At 41.4% G+C, this 25,708-nt stretch overlaps 1 long non-coding RNA gene across 3 annotated transcripts; it reads left to right on the top strand.

Moving 5' to 3' along the window:
* Positions 1 to 263: 263 nt before the first annotated feature.
* LOC121969855 lies at positions 264 to 25,708 on the top strand. 3 transcript variants are annotated; one of them, XR_006108682.1, is made up of 3 exons: positions 264 to 603; positions 687 to 992; positions 25,286 to 25,708. It is a non-coding gene; the product is annotated as an uncharacterized LOC121969855 (long non-coding RNA). The 3 variants fall into 3 exon arrangements; XR_006108681.1 differs by lacking the exon at positions 25,286 to 25,708 and adding an exon at positions 17,521 to 18,182; XR_006108680.1 differs by lacking the exon at positions 25,286 to 25,708 and having other exon boundaries at positions 687 to 1,074.

Here is a 25,708-nt window from a genome sequence, read left to right as displayed (position 1 = left end):
TAAGAATGTGCCAAGTTAAGGGGGAGCCCTGATTGAAAGACTAAATGTGAGATATCAGAAAATTTAAATAATAGGGTTATCTGAGAAATAACCTTATAAAATTTTTCTAGAATTTTTAGAAATTTTCTAGGAATTTTTCGGAACTCGTACGACGGGTTTTGAGGGGATCAATTACGGGTACGGATAAAACCTGTTTGGGAAACCCGTTTAAATGAGGAAATATTTATTTATATAATTCCTTTTTCCTTATTTCCTTTCCCCCAAATTGCTGATCCCTACTTGCCTTCTCCCCGATCCCCTCTGCTCACGCGCTTCTTCCCTCTGCCAAGCCCTTTCTCTTCTCCGACGCCGACGACGCCACCAAGGGAATTGATCACCGGCGGCTGAGAACCTCCTTCAACCACCGTCCACCAGATTTGGGAGAGGATTTGTTGGTTCGGCGCCATTGGATCGATTAAGTGCCAAACCGATCGCCGACGAGGGTCTTCTACCGGAGTTTTGAGAGAGGGGCTAGCTTCATCCGAGCTTTCTTCTTGCAGACCTATGCCCTAGATCGCCGGGAGTCGGGAGCTTGCATCAACACCACTGTCGCCGATGACAAGGGTAGACTCTTGAGTCTTTTTCTCTTGATCCTCTCTAGCCCTGTGCCCTAACACTGTCTGTGATGGGGTTGCTGATCTCTATAGGGTTGATTGGTGTCTTGAATTGCTTGATTTCTTCTTGATCCAATTAATTCCGGCGAGGTTCTATTTATGGGGATTCAGTTGAAGAGGAGGTGTTTCTTGAGCTGTGGTTTGTGCTTGATCAATAGTCTTCCTGCTTGATCCGATTGATAGTAGTGAGGTGAGGTTCTGCTCGGTTCTATGGGGTGTTCCTATTCCGGCAACCCTCCACCTAGTAGCTCCCCTGGTTTCCTCAATCAACAGTGGTTGTTCATTGAGGGTTCTTGTCTGGTCCAGCAGATCACCTTGTTTTACAACAGCTTGCTCGAGGTAAGGTGTAGGGTAATTGATTTATATTGTTGATGAATTAGGTATGTATTGAACTAGGAATAAATTTGATTACTAGTTGATACATGATTACTGTGATTAGATTTAATTGCTTTGATTAAGTTAATGGAATGATTAGGGTTAGGGTAATTAACCCTAATCAACTATTGGATTTAATTTAGGTTTAGATTACTAATCTAATTAGTGATTAGGGATTAGATAACTAACCCTAATTGACGTTAGATTTATTAGGTAGGTTGAGATTGATGTGATTAGGGTTTTGCACTAATTTAGTTGAGGGATTTTTGCTAGTTAGAGCCCTAGAGCTAATCATTTGATGATTGTATGGACTCATTGTATCATATTCTTGTATATTAATAAAGACATTTAGTTTGGTTATTATACTTACTTATATTGGTGCCAAATAAACTAAGTATAATAGCGTCCTTGAGTAGAAGGTTCTCGCCTATATCAATCGGTTAGTTGAACCGATAGTGAGATGATATAGGGAACACTACTCTAAATCATTCCTAGTCGAGTATTAACATTCAGAGACAATGTTAATGCAATAAGACTAGCATGTAGGTCAACTCGATGACTTGATCTCACAAGTCATGGATATGGAGATATCAAGTTGACACATGAGTATGCATTGGAGAATGTATACTGAATGATCCGCCATGAGAAAGTATCATGGATCGTTATATAAGTGTCATATACTTTCTCATGTGGCTATTAGTATGACTACTAATCCTTAGACCTGAAGTCACCATAGATCCCTACATAAGGAGTTATGTACTTTGGTTTCGTCAAACGTCACCCGTAACTGGGTGGACTATAAAGACGATTACTGGGTATATAACAAATTATGCAGAGGGATGTGAGTGATGTAGATGGGATCTATCCCTCCTATATGACGGGAGAGACATCAGTATTCTTGATCGAGTGAGACCACGAAGTGCATGACCATGCCCAAATGAGTCAATATAGGATATTGAGCTCATTTGATTTAGTGAGTCTACTTGGAGTTCAAGATTTAGATTGGTCAGAGGATGACACGGTCTATGCCTCACATTGATCAATCTAGATGTCTAGGATAGAAGGACACTTGTCATATATTGTGAGGAGTCACAATTAGTAGTCACAAGGTGATGTCGGATCTCGACATTCTTGTAACTTGGGTAGTAATGATGTATTGCTAGATACCGCTCATTACTTATGCTTCTAAATGAGTTTAGGGGCATTGCCAATGTTACAAGAACCTATTGGGTCACACACAAAGAACAAGTGGATGGAGATTAGGTTCATATGATGAACCAAAAAGGATTAGATTCATTTGATGAATCAAATTGGATTAAGAGTAATCCTAATTGGGCTAATTGAGTTGGACTCAATTTGATTCATGTGTTAAATGAGTCTAATTTAGATTATGACTCATTGAATCAATTTAATTAAATGAATTAGATTCATTATATTAAATTGGTTTGAATCATATGGTTAGATTAGATCAACCATTAGAGAGATTAAGTCAAGTTTGACTTGACTTGAGAGGAAGAGTAAGAGTCAAGTTTGACTTGACCCTTTTGCCACATCATTAGTGAGTTGGTAAGATGTTGACCAATCATAAAGTACCACATCATCAAGAGAATGCCACCTAATGGAAGTTACATTCTCTCCTTTGCTTTAATGTGGCCGACCACATTAATGAAGGGGGTTACATTTGGTGTGGCTGGCCACTAAGGGAGGAAATGAAATTGATTTTCATTGAATGTGAGAATTTTATTCCATCTTCTCCAAGCTCTCTTCCTCAAGCTCTCCCTCTCCTCTTCTCTTGACCGAGAGTTTTCAAGCTAGAAAGAAGGAGAATGTGTTTGAGTTTCATGAAGAAAAGGTAGAGTGATTGTCACATAGAATTCTCTTATCTATCTTTTCTTTTCCCAAATCCTACCCGAGAGCCCTAGAAAGTGCTAGCACACTTGGGGCTCTCTTCTCCATCCTTTGAGTGTGAGAGACACTCCTTGTTCGTGTGGATATCATTAGAGGAGTGTCTACGTTGACACTCTCGAGATCCGGCACCGTTTGGACGAGCGGGAACGCGAAGGGCTTCGCTACAAGGGTAAAGCTCTCAACACATAGATCTAGGAGTAGATCTAAAGTTTTGAAACTCGTACTTGTATTTCATTCGGTTTTTTCCTTGCACGGATCTACGGCTTTGGGTGATTCGGGGTTTTCGCGGCCCGAAAAACCCAACAGTGGTATCAGAGCCACGGCAAGGCATGTACGAGTTTAATTTTTTGGTTTTATGAAAACTAAAGTTTCTGTAATTTTCTGTAAAATTGTGATTTTTGGGTTTTTATGAGTATTTTTCTCGAGTAATCGAAGCACAAGTGTTTAGACGCTTGTAGGCTTCGACTACCGGGAAGATTTTTCCAAAATGGTGATGTTTCGACCCAAATCTGTTTGGGACAGCGAGCGAAGGCGCTGTAGGATCACTTAGGAGCAACTCACGATGGTTAGATCGTGGGTAGGGGCACTCCCCCTAACCCCGCAAGGGGATTTGCTTCGCGATTGCGCCCGAAATCGCTAATCGGGACCGTCGGAAAAATTCTTCTCAAAGGTTTCGTCCCAAATTGTTTTGGGACAGCGGGCTAAGGCGCTGTAGGATCATAAAGGAACCCTCGCGATGGTTAGATCGCGGGTAGGGGCAGTGCCCCTGGCCCCGCAAGGGGATCCGTTCCGCGATTGCGCCCGAAACCGCTAAACGGGACCGCCGGGAAATTTTACTCGTAAAAATTGTAAAAATTAATTTTAAAATTATAGAAAATTATGAAAATATATAATTTTGAATTATATATTAATTTTGTGATATTCATGGCCCAAAAACCCAATATGATTGGATTGTGTTGTAATTCATAATACTACTGTGATGTGATGTGCATGTTGTATGTTTTTATTTTTCCGCGACCGCACGTCGTGCCTTTTATATTCTGGTTGTAAATTAGATTTAGACTCGAATGTAACTCGAGTTTCAAATCATAATGTACAAATTGAGCTGGAGGGTCCACACAAGACGGAGTTCCGAGGCGGGCATGAGCAACACAAGGTGGTCAAAGGGAGGAGCTTAGAGAAGCTGTTGACCCTAGGTTGACCATTCGATCTTCTCATTGGCTTGAGAAGATCATAGTGGGGCCATGACTAAATCACAAATAGATTAATTAGTTAATTGCTTATGTATATGATACATGTTTAATAAGTAATTAATTAATTAGTGCCTTACGATTAGATTAGATCTAAGTCGTGCACATGATGCACCCTTGCGATTAGATTAGATCTAAGTCGTGCACAAGATGCATCCTTTTCGATTAGATTAGATCTCGATCGAACCAACTCAAAATGCCTACCATGTCGTGATACCTACCACTACCTCGATCGCATGATGTTGTTGAATCTGCCAAAGCAGAGCAACACATACTATCTTGATAGGGCACGGAGGGACAATCTTGGTCCCGCGTATCAACGCATGGGCGAGTACAAACTCAATTAGATTGAGTATTCCAAGTTTACTCAGTTGGATCGAGTACAACTATAGGCATTCTTCCAATGGTTGGAAAGGTAGGACAAAATCACGTTTATATTAATTCTCGGGCGTATTAGCCAAAGCTGACTCGAGTTTTAATATAAATGTGGATTTCATCCTATAAACAAGAGTTGCATAGAGATGTAATTGGTAATCGTTACCTATCGATCATACTAAGCCTTGGGCGTATTAGCCAAAGCTAACTCAAGGGTTAGTATGATGTGGATCTTGTCCCACATGAATTATAGAATTCAGTGGGAGCATCATTTAGTTAAAGGCCTAATTAAATGACTAAGACTATGATACTTATTTCTGCATTTATTTCTGTTGTAGAATTACCATGACGTCAAATATGAACACTTTCTCTCTACGATCTGTCCTTAAGAAGGACAAGCTCAACGGAGCAAATTTTCTGGACTGGCAAGAATCGAGAATAGTTCTCACCAAGAACGTAAACGTCTGGAGCAGCCCATTCCGAGGCTCCTCCTGCCACTACCACGCGAACGGATCGAGATGCTTACAAGAAGCATCAAGATGACGCATTAGATGTGTCCTGCCTTATGCTCGCAAACATGAACTCGAGCTGAAGCAACATGAGTTGATGAGCGCTATGATATGGTTGAACATCTTTGTCACCTATATCAAGGACAAGCAAGGCAATGGAAGAGGAACTCAAAGAATACCGGAAGATCTTACTAAGAAGAGAAATAAGATTTCTACTTGGTATACATGTTATAGAAGTCAACCTCTATTTCTTCATCGTGGGTATTAGATATCGGATGTGCTTCACACATTTGTACTAATGTACAAGCACTGAGAAATAGCAGGCATTGACGAAGGGTGAGATAGACCCACGAGTAGGCAATGGAGCACGAGTTGCTATCTGTAGGAACTTATCATCTATCCCTTCCCTCCGGGTTGTACTAGAATTAAATGATTGTTGTTATGTGCCTGCTTGACTAAGAACATAATTTCAGCTTCTTGTTTGACAAGAAAGGATTTTCATTTATAATAAAGAACAAATGTTGTTCCGCCTATTTAAACGATATGTTCTATCGTAGTGCACCTCGACAAACGGACTCTATATTCTAGACCTTGAGAGCCCTATCTATAACATAAATACCAAGAGGTTCAAGTCAAACGACTGAACCAAACCTACCTGCACTGTCGCTTAGGTCATATAAATGACAAGCTTATCCCATCTCCATAAGGATGGTTTCTTGGACTCATTTGATTTAGAATCATATGAGATATGCAAGTCGTGCCTATGAGGCAAGATGACCAAGACTCCCTTTAGTGGGCACAGGAAAGAGCGATCGATTTGTTAGGACTCATACATAGTGATGTATGTGGCCCTTTCAATGTCGCCGCTAGAGGCGGTTATAGGTACTTCATCACGTTTTTGATGACTTTAGTAGATATGGTTATGTGTATTTGATGACATATAAGTTCCTTTGAAAAGTTCAAAGAATTCAAGAATGAAGTACAGAACCAGCAGAGTATTAAGATACTTGATCCGATCGAGGTGGAGAATACCTTAGCCATGAGTTCCGTGACTATCTAGCCGAGTGTGAGATTCTATCCAACTCACTCCTCCCGGAACACCACAGTGGAATGGTGTATCCGAACGGAGGAATCGCACCTTATTAGATATGGTACGATCTATGATGAGTCACATGAGATCTTCCGACATATCTATGTGGATATGCTCTAGACACAACAACTTTCATACTCAACCGAGTTCCATCAAAGGCCGTGATAAAGACACCATATAGGATATGGATGGGAGAGACAGGTGTCTTTCATGAGGATTGGGGTCGTGAGGCTTACGTCGACGCCAAGTCTCGCAAATTAGACCCAAACCGATAAGTGCTATTTCATGGATATCCCAAGGAAACTAAGGGATATTACTTATCATTCCCAGTCAAGACAAGAAGACTGGGGTCTTTCTAGAAAGGACTTTGTTTCAGAAAGACTAGAGTACGTTCGATCTTGAAGAAGTTCAAGATGCGAACAATAGCACTGATGCCTCGATGGAAGTTGAATGGAACCACAAAGTGTTGTGGATGATGTTGTTCCACAAAGAGTTGAGGAACAACAACCAGTTCAAGAAGACATACCTCTTCGCAGTCCGATAGGGTACGTCATCACCGAGAGATACTCATTTCTCTTGTCTCGACCACGATGGCGTCGTGCTCATGTAAGATGAGCCTACCACCCATCGTGAGTCGTGATGAGACCGATTCGAGAAATGGCTAGAGGTCATGAGATCCGAAATAAAATCCATGTACACCAACCAAGTATGGACTTTAGTTGATCCACCGAAGGGTAAAACTCATTGGGTGCAAGTGAGTCTTTAAGAGAAAGACCGATATGGATGGACTTATCTATAAGGGTCGCTAGTAGCTAAAGGTTTCAAGCATTCATGGTATTGACTATGATGAAACCTTTTCTCCAAATAGCGATGTTTAAGTCCATTTGGATCATGCTTGCTATCGCAGCCTACCATGACTATGAGATATGGCAGATGGATGTCAAAACCACGCTTCGAATGGAACCTGCTCGAGGATGTGTACATGACACAACCCGAGAGTTTTGAGATCCACAACATACTAGTAGAGTATGCAGTTGCATAGGTCCATTTATGAACTAAAGCAAGCTTCTCGGAGTTGGAATCTTCGATTCGATGATGCAATCAAACAGTTTGGTTTCATCAAGAACGAAGATGAACCTTGTGTCTACAAGAAGGTCAGGGGATATAGTTGTCTTCCTCATATTGTATGTGGATGACATACTACTCATCGAAGGACATCCCTATGCTCACCTATCAAGACCGCTAGGAGTTGCTCCTCAATGAAGGACTTAGGTGAGGCATCCGCATTCTAGGGATACAGATCTATAGAGATAGATCTAAGATATTGCTTGGCCTAAGTCGAGTACATACATCGACAAGGTACTCCTTCGGTTTGCCATGCAGAACTCCAAGAAGGGATTTGCCGATGTCATACGGCGTGAGTCTTTCAAGACTCAAGGTCCCTCTTCTAGAGAGGAGAGAGACCGCGTGGATCGGATCCCTTATGCCTCGGCCATAGGATCGATCATGTACGCCATGCTATGTACTCGACCTTCGTATGCTTTGAGCATGACGAGCAGATACCATCAGATCCGGTGAAAGTCATGGATAGTGGTCAAGAATATTCTTAAGTACTTAAGAAGGACTAAAGAATATTTCTTGATATATGGAGGCAATGATGAGCTAGCTGTAAAGGGTTACGGTGATGCTAGCTTCCAGACTAGCTAGGATGACTATAGATCGCAATCGGGTTCGGATTTTGCATTAATGGTGGTGGGAAGAGTTCAAGGTGATACTGAGTCGATTTTACAAGTCGAGTACATCTTCGCATCGAGGCGAAGAAGGAGGCGCTGATTCGCAAGTTCATCATCGAACTTGGGGTGGTTCCTAGCATCACGATCCTATTGAGCTCTATTGTGACAACAATGGAGCTATAGCACAGGCGAAGGAACCTCGCTCACACCAGCGGACCAAACACATACTACGGCGCTTCCATCTCATTCGAGAGATTATCGAGAGAGGAGATGTGAAGATTTGCAAAGTACCTACAGAGGCTAACATCGCAGATCCCTTGACCAAGGTTTTGGCACAGAGAAAGCATGATGGTCACACTAGGTCATTAGGCCTTAGAGCCTATACTGATTGACACTAGTGCTAGTGGGAGATTGTTAGTTAGAGCCCTAGAGCCAATCATTTGATGATTGTATGGACTCATTGTATCATATTCTTGTATATTAATAAAGGCATTTAGTTTGGTTATTATACTTACTTATATTGGTGCCAAATAAACTAAGTATAATAGCGTCCTTGAGTAGAAGGTTCTCACCTATATCAATCGGTTAGTTGAACCGATAGTGAGATGATATAGGGAACACTACTCTAAATCATTCCTAGTCGAGTATTAACATTCAGGGATAATGTTAATGCAATAAGACTAGCATGTAGGTCAACTTGATGACTTGATCTCACAAGTCATGGATATGGAGATATCAAGTTGACACATGGGTATGCATTGGAGAATGTATACTGAATGACCCGCCATGAGAAAGTATCATGGATCGTTATATGAGTGTCATATACTTTCTCATGTGGCTATTAGTATGACTACTAATCCTTAGACCTGAAGTCACCATAGATCCCTACATAAGGAGTTATGTACTTTGGTTTCGTCAAACGTCACCCGTAACTGGGTGGATTATAAAGGCGATTACTGGGTATATAACAAATTATGCAGAGGGATTTGAGTGATGTAGATGAGATCTATCCCTCCTATATGACAGGAGAGACATCGGTATTCTTGATCGAGTGAGACCACAAAGTGCATGGCCATGCCCAAATGAGTCAATATAGGATATTGAGCTCATTTGATTTAGTGAGTCTACTTGGAGTTCAAGATTTAGATTGGTCAGAGGATGACACGGTCTATGCCTCACATTGATCAATCTAGATGTCTAGGATAGAAGGACACTTGTCATATATTGTGAGGAGTCACAATTAGTAATCACAAGGTGATGTCGGATCTCGACATTCTTGTAACTTGGGTAGTAATGATGTATTGCTAGATACCGCTCATTACTTATGCTTCTAAATGAGTTTAGGGGCATTGCCAACATTATAAGAACCTATTGGGTCACACACAAAGAACAAGTGGATGGAGATTAGGTTCATATGATGAACCAAAAAGGATTAGATTCATTTGATGAATCAAATTGGATTAAGAGTAATCCTAATTGGGCTAATTGAGTTGGACTCAATTTGATTCATGTGTTCAATGAGTCTAATTTAGATTATGACTCATTGAATCAATTTAATTAAATGAATTAGATTCATTATATTAAATTGGTTTGAATCATATGGTTAGATTAGATCAACCATTAGAGAGATTAAGTCAAGTTTGACTTGACTTGAGAGGAAGAGTAAGAGTCAAGTTTGACTTGACCCTTTTGCCACATCATTAGTGAGTTGGTAAGATGTGGACCAATCATAAAGTGCCACATCATCAAGAGAATGCCACCTAATGGAAGTTACATTCTCTCCTTTGCTTTAATGTGGCCGACCACATTAATGAAGGGGGTTACATTTGGTGTGGCTGGCCACTAAGGGAGGAAATGAAATTGATTTTCATTGAATGTGAGAATTTTATTCCATCTTCTCCAAGCTCTCCCTCTCCTCTTCTCTTGACCGAGAGTTTTCAAGCTAGAAAGAAGGAGAATGTGTTTGAGTTTCATGAAGAAAAGGTAGAGTGATTGTCACATAGAATTCTCTTATCTATCTTTTCTTTTCCCAAATCCTACCCGAGAGCCCTAGAAAGTGCTAGCACACTTGGGGCTCTCTTCTCCATCCTTTGAGTGTGAGAGACACTCCTTGTTCGTGTGGATATTATTAGAGGAGTGTCTACGTTGACACTCTCGAGATCCGACACCGTTTGGACGAGCGGGAACGCGAAGGGCTTCGCTACAAGGGTAAAGCTCTCAACACATAGATCTAGGAGTAGATCTAAAGTTTTGAAACTCGTACTTGTATTTCATTCGGTTTTTCCTTGCACGGATCTACGACTTTGGGTGATTCGGGGTTTCCGCGACGCGAAAAGCGGTTTTCACGGCCCGAAAACCCAACAATTTTATTTAGCTATTCATTTGGATCTAGTTAAATAAAATATATATATTGTTTGACGCAAGACTTTGATTCGAGACGGACGTCTCGACTTCGGATTTGGATTGTACCTTCTATTTGAGGCGGGTACCCTTTGACTTATCTTTTCGATATTGTCTTTTGATATGTGTAGTTTATATATAATTGCTAGCGATAGTTGGTAGGTTTATCTCTTCCCTGGTCTTAGCTTAGTTGATACCTATCACATGCTTCTATTATTAGTTGCTTTACATTAGAACTGGTTGCTTTTATCTTTTACCATGCGTATCTATGTTTATAGAGATGGATATGTATATATAGTGTTTCTGTCCACTGGATTAGTTGCTATACCTACTTGATACATGTCCTTGGATTCATGACACTTATATCATTGTTATATGTGATGTTCTTGGATTTATGCTGCTTATATCATGGTTATATATATGCGTTTACCTTTTGGCACACACATATACGGAGGAGGCTATGTTCAGGTATGACATACTGTAGCATCATGCACCATCCTGCATGATTGCATGTTGGGCGATTGACGACTCCATTATTGTTGCACTCGTCAGCCGGCTACACGTGTAACAACCCAAATTTCCTCATTTTGAGCCCCAAAAATAATTCAAAAATATTTATAAATGCTATATAAAAATTCTAGAGATTTTAAGGAATTTTTAGAGTATTTTTACGTACTTTTTGGAGTTCGTTTGGTATTTTTACCAAGAGGAAGAAGTTTAAAAAAAAAAAATAATAATAATAAATATATATGTTGAAGCCGGGTTTTGAACCCAAGACCTCGGACCCGAACTAGGTTCTAACCGGACGCAGCCGACCAGCCGAGCTACGCTCGTTTTGTTAACCCAATATGGAGAGAATTAGGTTTAAAGCATAGTTATAATTATAACCCGAGTATAAGAAAAGAAATTAGGTTTTTATTTTCCGGAAAACCTAAAATTTCTCTCTAAATTTCCTTCTCCTCTCGCGACGGCGCCGAGTTCCTTCTCCAAGCGATTTCCTCTCGGGCGAAGGCGCAGCCAAGGCTAGGGCTCCTCCTCTCGGGCGACGGCAGCGAAGAAGCAAGGTCACCTTGTTGAGGAGGACGCGCGGACACGAAGGGAACGCCGAGATCGCGAACTTCTCCGAAACCCTAGATCTCGATTTTTCCGACTGTGAGTTCAAGAACGTGATGGTAAGTCGCTTCTCACCTGCAGTAGGAGTAGCTCTGAATTGGCTTTGGTGTTTTTTCTTGTTCATCTCACTTGGTTACCAGGATTCATAAACTCTAATACTTAAGCCTGGAGGTTTAGAGTTCGAATCCTGGGGGAGGCAAAAATCCACTGGCCAGGGGTGGGAAGACCTAGTGAGTAACGACACGGCCAAGGGTCGTCGGTTGACGACATGAGAGGTCGCCAAATGGGCCGACGACATAAGGGCCGGGAGTTAGGCCGATATAAGGGCCTCCAATTGGGCCGCCATAAGGGCCGCCCAAGAGGCCAAAAGGGCCGGGTCGTTACTATAAAAAGGTGCCTTTTTACACGGCCAGGCTTAAGTTCCTGGTATTATGCCTGGAACTCTAAACCTCCGCCTTTTTACAATACAAAAAAACCTAAGACATAAGGGCCACCCCTGGTCATTGCCGTTTTAGGTTTTATGAATCCTAAAACAGTTCATAGCTATTTCAGTTAACAGGAGCATATAAGAACTTAAATCCTATTGCTTCACACAAGAACTTCACTCCAACGTGAGGATTTCTAAATCTTCCAAAGCAACTAAACTGTACAGCAAACTCTAATACAATTCAGACTTCACAGAATTCTTCCAAGGCAACTAAACTGTACAACAAATATAAACAACCATTCATGTTCTTCTTTGAAACTTATGGCAACAACTTAACATTCCTTCCGAATCTAAACAAATCTGCATTAAGTTTCATAACAACAAGTATCAAATAGAACAAGCCGAAACCTCTACTAATCCTCTGTTCAGTAACCCGGCAAGGAAACCATTGCAACTAGTAAAGGGTTTGCTACTGGAAAACAAAACAAATACCATTCCTCATGCTCAGATTTAACAAAAGAAATTTTGGAATTTAAAACTATACTACACAATCAATGGATCAAACACTGTATGCTTAAAAAAACTAATAACAAAAGAAATCTATTCCAGAATCTCCACAAGCTGAAATGCTAAACTACATGCTCATCTGATCAATTTGTTCATTTTCCAAACCTAAACAAATCTGAAATTGAGATTCACGGCAGAAGTCTCAAGACAAAATCTTACTACATACTTCGAATTCAAGGAGAACAAGATCCGGAACTATTCTTACCAAAATTCAGTTCTGAAAACCTAAAACCTCCATAATGAATAGGATCAAGCTCCTTCGAATTAAACCCAACAAATCTGTACAGAACTTTGTAAACGGTAGAAGAACAAGAACATCTTCATTCAAAGCTTATCTACCCTTGAATCTGTCTAAACTTTTAACTGGGATAGAAAGGAGTAAAACATCATCAAAGCCACACGAATTTCCCTAAGAGTCTTGTCTAGAAACTCAAAACCCAACTTATCTCATTTGCATAACTTAAATTAACGAACACATTAACGATCTAAGAAATAAGAACGTACAAGGCTAAAACATGATCCATGTATCATCTACAGGTTCAGAATCTCTCCTCACAATTTCTACTGTGCTTTTGCTTAAATCTATAGCAAAGAAATAGAAAATAAAATCCGATCAAAAGCACAAACCACCTACAATTTATCCCAAAGCTTTCGGAAAAGAAAGGAGCAATCGGAGCTATCCTACTGCAGGTGAGTAGCAACTTTAGGTTTTTACAATACAACTTGATCTCACTTGGTTACCAGGATTCATAAACTCTATTACTTAAGCCTGGAGGTCTAGAGTTCGAATCCTGGGGGAGGCAAAAATCCACTGCCAGGGGTGGAAAGACCTAGTGAGTAACGGCACGACCAAGGGTCGTCGGTTGACGACATGAGAGGTCGCCAAATGGGCCGACGACATAAGGGCCGGGAGTTGGGCCGACATAAGGGCCTCCAATTGGGCCGCCACAAGGGCCGCCCAAGAGGCCAAAAGGGCTGAGTTGTTACAATAAAAGGCGCCTTTTTATTGTAACGACCTGGCCCTTTGGCCTCTTGGGCGGCCCTTGTGGCGGCCCAACTGGCGGCCCTTATGTCGTCGGCCCATTTGGCGACCTCTCCCAAGTGAGATGATCTCACTTGGTTACCAGGATTCATAAACTCTAATACTTAAGCCTGGAGGTTTAGAGTTCGAATCCTGGGGGAGGCAAAAATCCACTGCCAGAGGTGGAAAGTCCTAGTGAGTAACGGCACGGCCAAAGGGTCGTCGGTCGACGACATGAGAGGTCGCCAAATGGGCCGACGACATAAGGGCCGCCACAAGGGCCGCCCAAGAGGCCAAAGGGCCGGGTCGTTACAATACAAAAAAACCTAAAGTATATATGCCTGGAGGTTTGATATACTTAAGCCTGGTCAATACTATTAGGATTGATAGTATTATCGACCATTGGCCGTGTAAAAAGGCCCTTATGTATTGTATCGAACTCTATCAGGATTGGTATTATACTAAACCCCCTTGACCGTGCCGTTATTATACTTATAATACTTCAAAATAATAATCAACTTCTCTTGGGCCCGACAACTGTGCTTTTACTTTTGTAATGACCCGACCCATTTGGCGGCCCATTTGGCGACCCTAGGTCGTCGCCCGTCGGCCGTGCCGTTACTACTAGGTTATCTGAACCTAGGGACGACTATGGGAGCCCAACCCAAGGACAACTGAGAGTCCAGTATAATGCCACTGATAAAAGTAAAATACTTGTTATCTTTTAATACTTCTAATATATAATGCCTTGGCATTTTAATAAGCAACTTGTGTGCCAAAATCCCTAAAGTCTTGACTTTGGAATCTACTTAAGGCCTTGGCCTTTTCCTTTCTCTTCTTAATCTTTCTTATACTTTTCTTATAAAAGAATGCTTCTTAATACTTTGGGATCTGCATATTAATACTTTATAAAATCTACATTGATCAACATGTAAATCTCTTTTCTCATCTTCTAAACTAAACTTCTATTCTGAACTTATTACTTGCATAACTAAATCACTCACATACTTCTCACCTTTAGACTAAACTAACCTCAATTGTCGGTACAGAAATTATCTTCCTAAATATGGAACCCCAAACTTACATCAAACCGATTTCATCTAAACCTTTCTAAAACAGTTCATAGCTATTTTAGTTAACAGGAGCATATAAGAACTTAAATCCTATTGCTTCACACAAGAACTTCACTCCAACGTGAGGATTTCTAAATCTTCCAAAGCAACTAAACTGTACAGCAAACTCTAATACAATTCAGACTTCACAGAATTCTTCCAAGGCAACTAAACTGTACAGCAAATATAAACAACCATTCATGTTCTTCTTTGAAACTTATGGCAACAACTTAACAATCCTACCGAATCTAAACAAATCTGCATTAAGTTTCATAATAGCAAGTATCAAATAGAACAAGCCGAAACCTCTACTAATCCCCTGTTCAGTAACCCGGCAAGGAAACCATTGCAACTAGTAAAGGGTTTGCTACTGGAAAACAAAATAAATACCATTCCTCATGCTCAGATTTAACAAAAGAAATTCTGGAATTTAAAACTATACTACACAATCAATGGATCAAACACTGTATGCTTAAAAAACTAATAACAAAAGAAATCTATTCCATCTCACTTGGTTAGCAGGATTCATAAACTCTAATACTTAAGCCTGGAGGTTTAGAGTTCGAATCCTGGGGGAGGCAAAAATCCACTGCCAGGGGTGGAAAGTCCTAGTGAGTAACGACACGGCCAAAGGGTCGTCGGTCGACGACATGAGAGGTCGCCAAATGGGCCGACGACATAAGGGCCGCCAGTTGGGCCGCCACAAGGGCCGCCCAAGAGGCGAAAAGGGCCGGGTCGTTACAACACGGGCCTGCACACAACGTGACCACTGTATGGGTAGTGGCACAACACCCAGGGTGTGTATGACAGTTGCTCTGTAGTGCTCCGCTGGTATGTTGAACCTTTGGGTTTGCTACTTTTGTTTTCCGCTGCGGATATTTTCATTACTTCGTGGATTTCATTTTTCTTCGTTGTAGTGGAGTAGGATGTTTTACATATATCATCGATGATTTTTATATCGTCTTTCTTTTGTGGATTGTCCATATTAAATTGCGTGGATTGAATTTATATAAATGTGTGGAATGCTGATATAACTGTGTGGTTTGTTTATTATTTGTATTGTATCGTTCCGGCTGTGTGGGCCGAGGATTATATATATGTATTCTGGATTCATATTGTCACTCGGATAGGGGAGATGCTGCCGAAATTTCTTCTGACAAGGACTACCTGGGGCGTGACAATCACTCACTTTCCTACCATGATTCATAAACTCTAGTACTTAGCCTGGAGGTATAGAGTTTGAATCCTAGGGAAGACAAAAATCCACTGGCCAGGGGTGGGAAGTCTTTGTGAGTAACGACATGGCCAAAGGTCGTCGGATGACGACATAAGGGGTCGTCATTGTGGCCGCCCAAGGGACCATCAGGGGCCGCTAGTGTGGCCGCCCAAGGGGCTGAGGGGTCGTGATGTTACAATAAAAGGCGCCTTTTTATTGTAACGACTCGACCCCTCGGCCCCTTGGGCAGCCACACTAGTGGCCCAACTGGCGGCCCTGATAGTCCCTTAGGCGGCCCAACTGGCGATCCCTTATGTCGTCATCCGAAGACCCTCAGCCGTGTCGTTACTCACAAGGACTTCCCACCCCTGGCCAATGGATTTTTGCCTTCCCCAGGATTCGAACTCTAGATCTCCAGGTTAAATACTAGAGTTTATGAATCCTGGTAGCCAAGTGAGCGGCGAATCCTGGAGATCTAGGGACCATCAGGGGCCGCCAGTTGGGCCGTTAGTGTGGCTGCCCAAGGGGTCGAGGGGTCAGGTCGGTACACTAAAAGTAATCTTTAAAAATTATTTTTGCAAATCTTTGAAACTAAGTTTGAAAAATTATTTTCATAATCTTTTACAAAATCTCTCTTTGCTTTACAATTTTTTTGTGAAAATACATTGAAAAATATTTTAAAAAAAACTTAATTTAAAAATTCACTGAAAATTATCAAACATAAAAAAAGGGGGAGATTGTTGGTGCAATCGACCTCTAGGGTTTTGATGTTTGATAATTTGACCAAGGGTGGACCCAAATAGGACTTGATGTTTGGGAGAGAGAAGTCTAGTCAGAACTAGATGACTAGCAAAGGTAAGTTCTAACCAAAGGTTAGGCAAAGTGGAAGTCTCGGTGAGTGAAGCCGGGCCCTAGTGAGTGAAGCTAGGTGGTGGAAGTTCTGGTGAGTGAAGTCGGGCCCTAGTGAGTGAAGCTAGGTGGTGGAAGTCCTGGTGAGTGAAGCCGGACCCTAGTGAGTGAAGCTAGGTGGAGGAAGTCCTGGTGAGTGAAGCCAGACCCTAGTGAGTGAAGTTAGGTGGAGGAAGTCTTGGTGAGTGAAGTCAGACAATGGAAGTCCTAGTGAGTGAAGCTAGAACACCCTAGGAGGTAACCCTAGGTTATACTTGAATTCTGTTAGCATTGTTTTTATCTATTGTGCTAACTCAGTATTGCAGGGAAGTTCAGCTAGGTCGACGGGCTGATCAGGTAGCTGACATGAAGTCTAGACGGGTCGACGGGCTGACCGGACGTCTGCCGGGTAAGTTGAGGTAAGTCACTGGAGGGGAGTGACTGTGAGGACGCGTTCCCGGGAAGGAAACATTAGGCGTCAATCCAACTTAGATCTATTTCGGAAATCTAAGTTAAGATCATGACTAGATTCTGGTCTCAAGGAGAAGGAATCTAATTAATACTCTGCTTGTTAAATTATAATTGTGCTAACACTTTATTTTGTAGGGTAGTATTGCATTTTGCCTCGGACTAATGTTTTTTGCAGGTTGCTAAAAAATCAAAGGTCCGAGCGCCCGGAAAGGATCCGGGCGCCTGGAAGGAATCCAGGCGCCCGGAAGGGATCTGATGTGCGTAGATATTATGATCGTTTATGCATGTTTTAACGCACATTCACTTGCTTTATTTGTATATATTCTTCGCATGATCATCTCTCCTATTGTTTATTTAGTATTAATTACTCTTTTGTCGGAGATCTGCTATTTGTTTGGTTTTGTGTTGACAGGAATAACTTTTGGAGTGAAAACGGTGATTGTCGACGCATCGGAGCAAAAGCATAAAACAACTTGACACCGACCGTGCAACCTTGCACAGCCATGTGGCCATTCCCGAGAGAGAGCAGTACACGACCGTGTGACCTTGCACGGCCGTGCCTCATGACCAAAGTCGAAGGAAGACATGGTCGTGCAGATCTCGCACGACCGTGCCACTCTACCCGAAGAAGGAGAGGAGCTGGCCGTGCGGATCTCGCACGGCCGTGGCACGGGTCGTGCGGTGCCCGTGCCCTAGCCTATAAAAGGGCTCTTAACTCTTCCCCTTGGAGGGGGGTGGGGAGCCGAAAAAGAGAGATACACCTTGGTGTCGTTCCACGCTATCCCGGACCTCTGTTCGACCATCCAAGATCACCTCCATCACCGCATTAACTCCAGAAGTAAAGGATTGGATCCAAAGATCACTCGATGTCATTGAATAAGCATCTCTATTCCCTCTCTCTTCTTATCTGGGGATTGAATGTTTAATTATACTATGTCTTTGGATTTTTCCCCTGCATCTATGAAGTAGATTCTTTGTTCTAGGATCAGGGAGTAGTTGTGGATAGGTTATGATGTAAGATTCATGCTTATGCTTTTACTCAATGAGTGTTTTCGCTTGTCTTGTTTCAATTTGATATGCATGAGACTTGTTTGCCATGTCGTATTAATTGATTGTGTTGGGATTGCTAATTTCATAAAGAGAGGATCTTAGATCGTATACCCGAGGGGCCCTAGTGATAGGGGTAACCCGTTCACGGACATCTAGGATACTCCCTCGAAAGGAGAGGTAATTCCTCCACAAGGAAGTAAGAAACCAAACCAAACCCCTATCTCTATCCTTAATGATACCGATCAGGTTTGCATTCTTGTGATCTACCGAGGCGCCCTAGTGACAGGGGTTTACCGTAATAGGATTTCACAGGGATCTTCTTTGTTTAGTGCTTAAGGGTAGTAGCTATAACTTCCGACGAGTACATGTTGATTGACAATGAGGAAAGTGTTGGAATGAATACTATAAGTCTAGCTTTTGTATGAACATCTATTTTTGAGATATTTTGAAATGAGAATCACTTTGGTCAAATGTCTGCATTTTATATTTGTATATATGTCTATACAGTTATCCATTTAATTTATATTATAGATAACATGGTGTGTGGTGCCACACAGAAGATCATGTTATCGATTCCTTATAAATTATAAATAGGAGCTCACAACCAAGATGGATAGGGACAAACCATTGGAACGATTATAGTTAATTTGGTATTAGTTTGTCTTGACTATATAATTACACTAGTACACTATGTGTGTATTGAGCAGGACCATTTGAGGTTGTTCGATTTATACTGACTATATAAAAGAACATAACCTCTATTATTATGGATGTGCATACTCTTAATCCCGATATAATAACAAACACATATACTTAGTATTTATTTCTTTAACTTATCAATGAGTGAGATTTATTTGTTAAATCAATATACTCGATAAGTTGGGAGATAGTACCATTTATACGGTGTGTTGTTGATTATAAAGGAAAATTGTGCTCTATTTATTTAGATTGATGATGTCCCATTGAGGAGCTCATAAGGATTATCATGTAAACCCTGCAGGTGGACTTAGTCCGACATGATAATATAATTGAGTAGTACTACTCTTGGAGTCAAATGTTAATTAAATGAGCTGTCAGTAACTTATTTAATTAACGGACATACGGTATCTTAAACACAGGGAGATTAACACACTCATGATAAGAAGGAGCCCATATTGTAATATGGGATTGGTGTGGTAGTTCAATAATGACCATTTAGTGGTATGAGTTATTATTGATGAACTTGAGTTGAGTGTTCGGGTCGAACACAGGAAGCTCAAGTCCATCAGGAGGACAAAACCAATTCCTCCTCTCGGTCCTTGTTGTAGCCTCTATATAAAGCCTCGCATCCACCCATCCGGTTTGGTTTAACTTGGTTTGGTTTAACTTAAATTGGTTTGGTTTAATTTAACTTGTTTTGGTTTAACTTAACTTGGTTTGGTTTAACTTAATTTGGTTTGGTTTAACTTGGTTAAAGAAAGGAAGATTTTTTCTTAACAGAATTGGTTTTAGAAAAAAAAAATAAAAAGGAGATTTTTTCTAAATAAAATTTTGTTAATTTTTCTTTCCTCGTAACCGACGACAAGTCTATAAAAAGGAGTAGGATGTGACCCCTAAAACCTAACTTTCTAATCTTCCTAATCTTCCTCAAGCCCCTTCTCCACTTAGGGTCGGCGGCACACATCCTTCCCTTTGTGGCCGACGCCTCTCATCTCCCCTCTTCCTCCTTGGTGGCCGGCGCCACCCACATCTTCCCAAGCTAGGGTCGACACCCCTCCCCTCATCCTTGAGGGTCAGGGCCCCTCCTACTAGGGCCGACACCCCTCCTACTAGGGTCGGCACCCCTCCCCTCATCCTTGAGGGCCGGCGCCCCTCCTACTAGGGCCGACACCCCTCCTTGCTAGATCACTTGGTGGCTGGTGGCTTGGAGAAGAGGAAGAAGTTGAAGAAGAGGAAGAAGAGAAGGAAGAAGATTAGAAGGTGCCCCATCCTAAGAGCCTCCTTTTGTAGCCGGCGGTTTGGAAACTAAGAAGAGGAGGGTGGTGTTGTCTTGGTAGATCGTCACCTACACGACGCCCAAGAAGAGGAGAGGAATATGACAGAAGATCAAGAGGTCTTTGGCTACAAAGAAAGATACAACTAGTTCTTTAATTCCACTGCGTAACTAGTTTTGTTTTCTTCGTATCGATTTTGAATATCAACACAAGAGGCTAGCAATCTTGTGCTTTTCGTTCAAGATGTGCTTTGATTATTCAAGAACTTGCTTGATTAATCAAACACATGTTTGATCGAACATACGGGTTGCTAGGAAAAGTTCTATTCTTGTACAATTTTTTGTACAGGGAAATTTAAACAGAACGGAATTCCAGCGCCCTTCAAGTGGTATCAGAGCATGGTTTTTGGTTCTGTGTGATTGGTTTTCGATTAAATTATGCATTGCTCATACATAAGTTTAGGCCGAATAATAGTAGGATGTGCTAGATAGATTAACTTTGTGGTTGCAGGCATCCTAGATCCAACTATTATGGCTTTTTGTGTGCTTGTGTGTGATTTGAACCCTCGGGCATATCGAGGTTGTTGTGTGTGCATGATTGTAATAATTAAATACGACTGGTTGCCGTATTATTATTGTTGTTGTTTTACATTCTATTCAATCTAGATTACATGTAAATTCCTTTATGGAATATATGATCGATAAATGTAAAATTTTATTTTTGTTGCGGCTTCTATCCTTGCTATGCGTGGTGCTATTTTGAGGACCAGAGGCATGACGAAGAAGGAAGCGAGATAGACGCGATGGCTTGATCCATCGGTGACACATTAGAGGACAACGATCCATTGGCGGCATATTGGAGGACAACGTTGGATGAGGCCATAATAGTTGGAAATTTTATTTTCATGTTTATTGCCTTATATGCTGTTTTTATGTGTTGTGATGTGTGTGCTATGATGTGCATGCATGATTAAAATTCCTCAATTTAAATAACTAAGTAGGAGAGAGATTATTTAAATAAATTCCATGGTCTTCATTACTCGTTTGTAAGTGATGTATTCAAACTTACGCGTTGGTTTTGAGTGCCTTCCTCCACATCGGATGAGTTTGTTTGTGAGTCACTATATTAAACTTCCTCCATGGATGATTATAGGAAATTATTTAGGTTTGTGTGATCTTCTCCATCTGAAGGGGCACAATCCTAATTAATGGACTAAGTATCAAGTAATGGTGTATACTTAGGCACATTTAATAGTATCCTCCCCATCAGAGTCACTGCTATTATTTGTGTGACCGAAGATGAACCAACTATTAATTTTATTTGTCATAAAGTTAGGTTGACAAGATAATAAAATTAATGGGTAAAACCTCCTCTTACAAATGTTTGAATTAGTATACGTCTACACTATCGTGACATACGAAATTCATGGTGTTTTGAGGTGTTGGTGAATTTAAATTATATTGTTTGAGGAATCAATATTATTTTAAATTCTAAAGTTTTGACCAAATATTTTATTTTGTGATTCTCAGGATTTCAAAATATCTTTCAATCCTCTTGCTGTTATTTTAAAAGAAAATAGACTTACTGGTCTAAATTATATTGATTGGAAACGAAACTTAGACATTGTCTTAACTGCTGAAGAATACAAGTTCATACTTCTTGAGGTCTATCCTAGCATGCCTGATAAGGATTCTAGTGAAGAGGAGATAGAGAGACATAGGAAATGGGTCAAGGCAGATGAGATGGCGCGGTGTTACATTTTTGCTTCTATGTCAAATGTGCTGCAACATCTATCAGGCCTTACCCACTGCCTATGACATGATGCTCAATCTCAAGGAACTCTTCGGACACCAAAATCAGGCTGCCAGGCAGGAGCCCATGAGAAACTTAATGACAACCACCATGACTGAGGGGACACCCGTAAGGGATCATATCCTCAAGATGATGGCTCATTTAAATAAGATGGATTGTCCTTGTAGGCAGGAGAACAATAAAGGTGTATCTTATTCATTAGTTGTTGAAACATGTTTAGCGGTGTTATCTACTGGTACATGGTGTGTAGATACGGGAGCCACTGATTATGTCTGCAATTTATTGCAGGGGTTCTAGGAAATCCGACGACTACATGAAGGGGAAATCACTGTCTACATGGGCAATGCTACGAGAGTGGCGGCTGTTGCAGTGGGAGATGTGTTGGATCGAGAAGCGCTAGAGGGGGGGGGGGTGAATAGCGCTTGTGGCTTTCACTTTTCGTATTCAGAAAAATGACGAGTTAAGCAGCGGAAATTAAAAGCACAACACAGAAAGAAGACCCAAGTATTTTTTACTTGGTTCGGAGCCTTGGGCGACTCCTACTCCAACGCCCGCGATCGTTGATCGCTTTCGGTGGGCAATCACTATCAAATCATAAATCTGTTTACAACTTTAGAGAACAAGTGCTTGAAAAGAATTTATACCGATAATACAAAGAAATGAAGAAGCTAGTCATCAATCGTTGGAGTATCGAAGTGATTCGGAGCACTACACAACTTTAAAGGATTGCTTGAATTCTATTTGTCATTATTCTTTGAAGTTGCAGCCCGAGGCTCCTTTTATAGCCTTTACAGATCTGATCTAGATCCTCAAAACTCGGGATCAGGTTTGACCCAAAGCGGATCGGTCGACTGATCCTGGTCAGTTCTACCCCTGCACAAAAATGTTAGTCTCCTGCAAAACAGAGTTAGAACATAACAGAATATAAAAAATAAGTTTGATAGTCTTCGGGCTGTCCGGTTCTGACTTCGGATTTCCTACCGGAAACCCTAGGTTGAACCGACGCCTACTGTTCCCTCTTCCGGGGAACGCGTCCTCACCTACTCCACTCAGGAGGAGTTACTTTTTGCCAGTTCGGTCCTCCTGACCGACTGGATTTCTGCTTAGCGTTCGATGCTTCCGGTCTTCATGCTAGACGTCTGGTTCACGACCCATCCAGACTTCCACTTGGTTCGTGACACCAGGATTTCAACCTAGGGTTACCACCCCCTAGGATTTTTGCCCGAAGCTCTGACCCGCCAAGACTTTCCGTCTAGGGTTACCACCCCCTAGGACCTAGGGTTACCGCCCCCTAGGGGTTTCCACTTGCCTAATCGCAGCTACGACTTTTGTCTAAGAAACCTTAGGTCTTTCCTGCAAAGCTCATTCAACATATCAGATAATAAAAAACCTTAACTTTGAACCCTTTGACATAATCAAAACATAGGTTCAATCTTCGGATGCTTCCTGCACCAACAAGATGTTTATTTATCTTTTGATAGGAATAAAACTTTAATTTTGAGAAATTATCTTTATGTACCATGTTTTAGAAAGAACTTGATTTCAGTTTCTAAATTATTTATGGATGGATATTCTGTTTCTTTTGATGACAAAGTAGTTGTCAAGAAAAATAAGGAGGTTATCTATTCTGGTACGTTGGTTGACAATTTGTATACTCTTAATCTCATAACTCCTACGATGCAACAAATGGAAATTAATAACACATCTTCTAATTCTAATAAGAGAAAGCAACATTCGAAAATGAACCAAACACATCTTTGACATCTAAGGCTAGGTCATATTAACTTGAGTAGGATTCAAAGGTTAATAGCCGATGGACCTTTGGGTTCATCGGTGGTGGAAAACTTTCCAACCTGCGAATCTTACTTGGAAGAAAAAATGACCAAGAGATCATTTAAGGCATAGGGGTATAGAGCCAAAGAAGTGTTGAAATTGGTTCATTCTGATTTGTGTGGACCTATGACTATCCAAGCAAGAGGTGGTTTCAAATATTTTGTCTCTTTTATAGATGACTATTCGAGATATGGGTACATTTATTTGATGCGCCGCAAGTCTGAATGCTTTGATAAGTTCAAACAGTACAAGGCTAATATGGAGAAACGTCATGGTAAAAGTATCAAGACACTACGGTCAGATCATGGTGGAGAGTATCTCTTAGGAGAGTTTAGGAATTACTTATCAGAGGCTGGGGTTTAATCCTAATTATCTGCACCTGGTACACCCCAACAGAATGGTGTGGCAGAACGAAGGAATATGACTCTTATGGAAATGGTTAGATCAATGATGAGTTATTCAGAATTACCAAATTTGTTTTGGGGATATGCTCTGGAAACGGCGGTGTACATTCTGAACTTGGTACCTTCTAAGTCAGTACCCTCTACTCCCACAGAATTATGGAATGAGCATAAGCCTAGTTTGAAACACATTTGGATTTGGGGTAGTCTAACAAATGCGCTGAAGGGATACGCTGATAAGTTGGAATCACGTACAGAAGTTTGCTTATTCGTGGAATATCCTAGATGAACGAAAGGTGGTTTGTTTTATAGTCCTAAAGATCAGAAGGTCATTGTTAGCACCAATGCCCGATTTTTAGAAGAGGATTATGTAATGAACCATAAACCCATGAGTAAAATTATTCTTGGGGAAATAAGAAAGGGCGCTTCTACTTTAGTATCAATGGTACAAGATGAGATACCACAAGTAACTGCAACACGTGTCACGAATGATACATAAGAGGGTTGTTAGGCAACCTGAAAGATTCATGTTTTTGGGAGAGTCTTCAGACTTGATCTTGTTGGTGCGGTTAACACTAACGGTCTAACTCAGGTTTTGATGAATGGAAAATTAGGTTAAGTTAGGTTTGTCGTTGTCTAACACTCTGATCGAGTGTGCAGGCGAAGTCCAGACAGGTCGACGGGCTGATCGGATATTTGGCACGAAGCACGGCTAGGTCAACAGGTCGACCGGATAGTTGGCGAGAAGTCCAAGCGGGTCGACGGGCTGACCAGACGCTTGGCACGAAGTCCAGCTAGGTCAACAGGCTGATCGGATAGCTGGTGAGAAGTCCAGACGGGTCGAAGGGCTGACCGGACGTCTGGCAGGTGAGTAAAGGTAAGTCACTGGAAGGGAGTGACTGTGAGGACGCATTCCCGGGAAGGGAACTTAGGCGCCGATTCGACTTAGAACCATTTCGGAACTCTAAGTCGAGATCTTGACTAGATTCCGGTCTCGGAGAGACGGAATCTAAGTCATACTCTTTATGTTAAAACTATAAACTGTGCTAATACTTTGTTTTGCAGGATATACATTATATATTTGCCTCAGACTAACCTTGTCTTACAGGAGAAGGAGTTTCTGGAGAAAGGTGGTCCGGGCGCTCGGAGGTCCGGGATCTCGGAGGTAAACTTTATCCTGATCGCAGCGTCGACACCTGGAGTTTACTGGTTGGGACTGCTACGTCACACCAGGGCGCCCGGAAGGGATCTAGGCGCCCCGAGCATCCTATAAAAGAGGGTCAAAGGCGGAGCTCAAAACAGAACTCAGAATTGATGATCTGCTCTCCTGTGCTCCTGCGACGTTGCGAAGATACTCCGACCACGCGCTACTTTTGTTGTTCTTCTTTTGCTGTCGGTATTATTTTTAATTTACTTAGCATTCTTGTACTCAATTTGTACTCAGACTTTCGAATTGCTAGTAATTTCCCATCGAAAGCACCCTCGTGTGCGGGCCTTGGAGTAGTAGTCGCCAAATGCTCCAAACCAAGTA

The sequence above is a fragment of the Zingiber officinale genome, chromosome 4A (assembly GCF_018446385.1).
Source record: "Zingiber officinale cultivar Zhangliang chromosome 4A, Zo_v1.1, whole genome shotgun sequence".
Taxonomy (NCBI): domain Eukaryota; kingdom Viridiplantae; phylum Streptophyta; class Magnoliopsida; order Zingiberales; family Zingiberaceae; genus Zingiber; species Zingiber officinale.
Note: the sequence above shows the minus strand (reverse complement) of the source record. Positions and strands in the feature narration are given on the sequence as shown.